A 6,000-nucleotide genomic window follows, 5' to 3' on the forward strand; every position below is an offset into this window, starting at 1 on the left:
AGGTGAATTTTTGTTGGCCAGGGGATGGGCTGTGGCAGGTTGGAATTTCCAAAGATGGCCACACCCCTAACTACCCCATTCTGCAAGCTCTTCCTACAATATGATGTTGATGATTCTCCATCAAGAGGTGGTGGATTAGTTTCCTAGGGCTGCTGTGATAAAGTACAGTCATCCCTCGGTACCTGCAGGAGATTGCTCAAGTTCCAGGGTTGGCCCTCCATATCTGTGGATTCCGCATGTGAGGATACGGGCTGATAGTACCACAAATTGGCTGGCTTGAACCACTGACCCTTATTGCCTCACAGTTCTGGAGGCTGGGTGTCTGAGACCAAGAACAGGCTGGTTCCTCCTGAGGTCTGTGAAGGAGAATCTCCTCCATGCCTCTTCACTAGCTCTGAGTGGTTTTCTGGCAATCTTTGGCATTTCTTGGCATGTAGAAGCATCACCCTGATTTCTGCCTTCATCTTCATGTGGTGTTCTCCTGGGTGTGTGTTAACTGTCTTCAAATTTCCCCATTTTATAAGTATACCACTCATACTGAATTAGGACCCAACTGAATGAGCTCATTTTAACTTGATTAGCTCTCTAATGACCCCATTTCCAAATAAGGTCACAGTCTGAGGTATGGGGATTAGGACTTCAACATATGAATTTTGTTGGGGCATATGTATTAGAGAAACAGAACCAATACACACACATACGCATGTATATGTAGTTTTATGTACACGTGTATATATACAATCTCTATATAAATCTCTCTATGTAGATAGATTTATTATAAGAAACTGGCTCACATGATTTTGGAGACTGAGAAGTCCCATGATCTGCCATCTGCAAGCTGGAGACCCAGGAAAGCCAGTGGTGCAATTCAGTCTGAGTCTGAAGGCCTGGGAACCAGGGGAGCCAAAGGGGTAAGTTCCAGTCCAAGGGCAGGAGAAGACTGATGTCCCAGCTCAACAGGACGGTGGGAAGAGGATGGATCCTCCCTTCCTCCACTTTTTGTTCTATTCAGGCTCCCAGTAGATTTCATGATGCCCACCCACACTGGGGAGGGTGATAAGCTTTACTGAGTCCACTGATTCAAATGCTAATCTCATCTGGAAACACCCTCACAGACACACTCATAAAGAATGTTCAATCTGGGCACCCTGTGGCCCAGTCAAGTCGACACATAAAAGTAACCATCACAGTGCATACTGCAATCCATAATTGGAAGGGACTGTGTTTCCTCTACTTGAACTTGGGTGGACCTTTGTAACTGTGATGGAAGTGACGCTGAATGACTTCTGAGGCTCGGTCACAGAGGCAATATGGCTTCCATCTGGTTCTCTCTCAGGAATCCAGCCACCACATCAAGAAGAACATGCATAAGCTGTGTGAAGGTCTCAATCAACAGGCAGCATCAACTGCCAGATGTTTGAGTGATATTTGCTATTTCAGTCCCCAGCCTTCGGGTCTTCCCACTGAGGCACCAGATGTTATGTAGCAGAGTCAAGCCATCCTGCCCATGTCTTAGCCACAGAAACTATGAGAGCTAATTAGTTATGGCTGTTGTTTTAAGCTGCTAAGTTTTGGGATGATTTGTTACGCAGCATAGCTAACTAATACATGCTACCCACCTCATAGTGTTCTTGTGAAGTTTAAATGAACCAGCAGCTGGAATAAATCTGGTATAATGCTTGACATATAGCAACTTAGAAAAAACTTATTAGTAGATAAATTAAAAAGTGGGACATTATAATTTTAAAGTACACAGTAGTTTCTGTTACTACATGTAATTAAAAGAAGAAAAGGGAATTCTAAAAGCCATTTAACATTTAAACATTTCACTAATTCTGATCACACTTTTGCTCTACTAGACTGATTTTTTTTTTTTTTTTGCCAGACGTGCTAAGAGATGGGATTTTATTGGCTGAGAAAACAATGATCTTTTCCTTTGTTGTGGATACAGCCATTCTAAATCAGTGACATGTGAGTTAACCAGGTTTTCATAATATTTTGTATATTATTAGGGAGAAAAGAATTTTGGTTTCATAATGCAGCCTCACAAAAGTTTTCAGCAAAATTAGACTATATAAATAAGATCAAATTTATGTCTGTACATTTTTCTAAAGAGGTTGTACAAATGGCCAATAAACACACAAAAAAGATACTCAAAACCATTAACCGTCAGAGAAATGCAAAGTAAAACTACAAGGAGATACACTTCACACCTGCTAGCTATAATCAGAAAAACAGATAATAACAAGTGTTGGTGAGGATGTGGAGAAATTGAAACTCTCCATAAACCACTGGCAGGAATATAAAATGGGGCAGCTGCTTTGGGAAACAGTCTGGAAGTTCCTGAAAAGGTTAACATAGAGCTTGACCCAAAAATTCTACACCTGGGTATGTGCCTAAGAGAAAAGAAGACATATTGCCACACAAAAACTTGTAAGCAAATGTTTGTAGCAGCATCCTTCATAATAGCCTAAAAGTAGAAGCAATCAAATGATGAATGGATAAAGAAAATGTGGTATATCCATATAATGGAATATTATTCAGCAATAAAAAGGAATAAAGTACTGATACCTGCTACAACATGGATGAATCTTGAAAATATTTGCTAAGTGACACAAGTCAGACTCTAAAGGCCACATATATTGTATGGCTCCATTTATATTAAATGTCCAGAATAGGAAAATCCATAAAGCCAGAAAGTAGGTTAGTGGTTGCCAGGGGCTGGGTGGATGGGGGAGGGAGTGATGGTGAATGACTGTTGATGGTTATGAGGTTTCCTTTGGGATGATGAAAATGTTCTAAAATTATATTATGGTTGATGGTTGCACAATCCTGTGAATATGCTAAAACCCACTGAACTGTGCACTTTAAAAAAGTGAATTTTATGGTATGAGAATTATATTTCAATAAACTGTTATGATTTCTATTTGTAATCATATCATGAGAAGACTTCCATTGAGTTTGGAAGGTCTGTTTAGTGTGCAGCCTTCACAAAATTCACTTTGGTGTGATTTCCAGGAGGCTTCTTGAGAAGACAAAGCAGATTCCCAAGAGACACGTGTGATGGCCCATCCAGAGAAATATCAACATCTCAATTAAAAATTTCATTTAACAAGCTCTACTGAGCACCTGTTATATGTTAGGAAGTGTTCTAGAAGTTTGACTACATCAACAAACAAAATTTAAGCGTTGATTTTAGTTAAGCTGCTTCTCACATGGACAACTCTAAACTGATCACTCCAGGAAGAGTGGCAGCAGTTATCAATTGACTGATATTAGCAAGAATTTGTGACTTCCCTCCTGCTATTTTGGAGAGGTTTGACCAACTTAAAGAAAAAAGAGGGAGATGTGAACATATAGCTTTTGTAAAAGTTCTTCTTTGCCATGCTTAAGAGAGTCAATAGCAGTTAAGAAAGGCTTTGGCTGTAAATAATAGAAATCTCAACTAATGCTGGCTTGAACAAGGAGAAGATTGATTGTCTCAAAAAATGTGGAGGTAGGGCTTCCCTGGTGGCGCAGTGGTTAAGAATCTGCCTGCCAGTGCAGGGGACACGGGTTTGACCCCTGGTCCGGGAAGATCCCACATGCTGCGGAGCAACTAAGCCCGTGTGCCACAACTACTGAGCCTGCTCTCTACAGCCTGCAAGCCACAACTACTGAAGGCCGCGAGTCACAACTATTGAAGCCCATGCGTGTAGAGCCCATGCTCCGCCACAAGAGAAGCCACTGCAATGAGAAGCCCGCGCACCGAAGAGTAGCAAAGAGTAGCCCCCACTCGCTGCAACTAGAGAAAGCCTACGCACAGCAACGAAGACCCAATGCAGCCAAAAATAATAAATAAATAAAATAAATAAATTAAAAAATAATGTGGAGGTAGGCAATTGTTCAGTGGCTTGAAAGATCGCCAAGGACCTAGGATCAGTCCTTTTTTCTACTTTGGCATCCTTAGTGTATTGGCTTTTTGTGTTTGTGTTTGTTTCCTGTGGTCACCAGATGGTGCCTAGCACTAGGTACAATGTCCTCTTACCAGTGCCCAGGGAGGAAGAGAGGGGTAAGGTCCAAAAATATTTCTCCTCTGGAGGCTCAATTTATTCTAGAAACATTTCCCAGAGTATCATGGACTAGAACATGATGGTGAGCTGTATCAGTGCATGATGTATACAACCAGTGGGGTGGCCGGGGTTTGATGATTAAGTCTGGGTTCAGCTGGGCCTGGCTCTGGGCTTCACTCCAGTCTGGGTTGGCTCCATGAATCTCCTTCTGAGGCCCATGAGGACAAGGGGGTACACCAATGGCACAAGCACATTTCAAGCCCCAGCTTGGATCACATGGTGCAACATGCCATTGGCTGAAGCAAGTCACATGGCCAAGCCCAAAGTCAGGGGACAGGGAGTCCCACTCAGTCCACTATGAGGTCATGGTAGTGGGTGAGATATAATCCTACTTCTGGGGAGGGAAGGCCACACCTGCCTTGCCCTAGACCAGTCAATAGGGTTTGGATTGCCATGGATGGCTTAGACCAAGCCGGGCTCATGAAGTCGTAAGGTGTAGTTGTTGAGAGCATGGCCTCTGGAGAAGGACTTCGGGGATCAAAACCTAGCTTCTCCACATACCAGCTGCTTGATCTGGGGCAATCAATTTCATGTCTCAGATTGCTCAACTGTAAAATGAGGATAACAATAGCCCCTGTTGTAAAGACTACATGTGCTTCTAACAATGCTCAGCGCACAGTAGGTCTGCATAAATGTAGCTCTGATACTCCGGGGCCAGGGGAGGGGAGGGTCTTGCTGCTCTTGCTGTCCCTGGAACTGTAGGTTTGCACGTCTTTCTCATTCCTCCCAAACAGCTCACCAGCTAATGCACCACGATTGCTTTTTCATTAGTAGTCACAGAATTCACATCCAGTAGCTCTCGACCACTGAGGTTTGCAGTTAATGGTGGCCTCATACTCGAAAAAAACGAAGCTGCATGATTTACTCCAGATTTGTTAGTCTGGAATCGGCCACTGGAATAAAGACTCCCAATGCATTACCTGCTCTTGGGCCAAGCAGGAGAGAAAAAGACTGTCTTCACCAGATGGTCCACGTGCTGGGGCTCCAGACTTCTCAGGGGTTCCAAGTGTGTTCATTCCAGAGAATTCTCAATCAAAGCGCAACCCCAGGCAGACACATTTTCACACTAGCATGCCCACAGCATGTGTGGGAGAAAAGGGGAAGATCTGTGTAGATCTAAGTCAAACTAATTAGCTGTCAGCTGCGTTGCATCTGGAGATCAAATATAAACTGTTGGCATCAAAAATCGTTCCGGTCCCTGTCATTTCCGTGCTCTTGGTACCAGGCCATCCTTTGTAGCACGGCCCTAATGTGTTTCTTCACAATGACAATGATCCAGCAGCCCGCCAAGCATGGTATCCCAAGTCATCTGCTATTGGCAACTGTAGCACCCCTTCATTTTGTGCCAGGTAGAGTAAGATGAAACTAACGGGGATGAATAGGTGGGAGTGGGTCATTGCATTGTCAGTATGTTGGAATGCAAGCATTTCCACAGTTACCCATTAACAGGGTCCTTTACCATTGCTACTGTTCTATGTGTGCAAAGATCACAAAGTCCAGTGTCTGAAACAGGTTTGTTTTAGCTAATCTCCTGTTGAATTTCATCAATTACACCAGGTCGAAGTGGTTCATCGATAGGGGGTTGGAGGGCTGGGGTGTGGATTTTGCCTTTCAGAAGAGGTATGTGCATCTGGACAATGGGAGAGTGGCCAGAGAACAGAGCCAGCAGTGGTTTTATTCTATTTAGATATTTTAAGTGTTTTTCCCCCTGTGGAAAAAAATGTTTTTAGTTTAAGTTGATTTAAAATTGCTGCCATGTTATCGTAAATAAAGTGACATCTCATTTCTTTAAAGAAGCTTGGAATATGGTTGTGGAATCCCAAGTATACAAATGACAAATTGGCTTTATGAATTTGATTCTTCTCCATGGCAAAAGATGTGTAATTTT

The sequence above is a fragment of the Lagenorhynchus albirostris genome, chromosome 2 (assembly GCF_949774975.1).
Source record: "Lagenorhynchus albirostris chromosome 2, mLagAlb1.1, whole genome shotgun sequence".
NCBI classification, from domain to species: Eukaryota; Metazoa; Chordata; class Mammalia; order Artiodactyla; family Delphinidae; genus Lagenorhynchus; species Lagenorhynchus albirostris.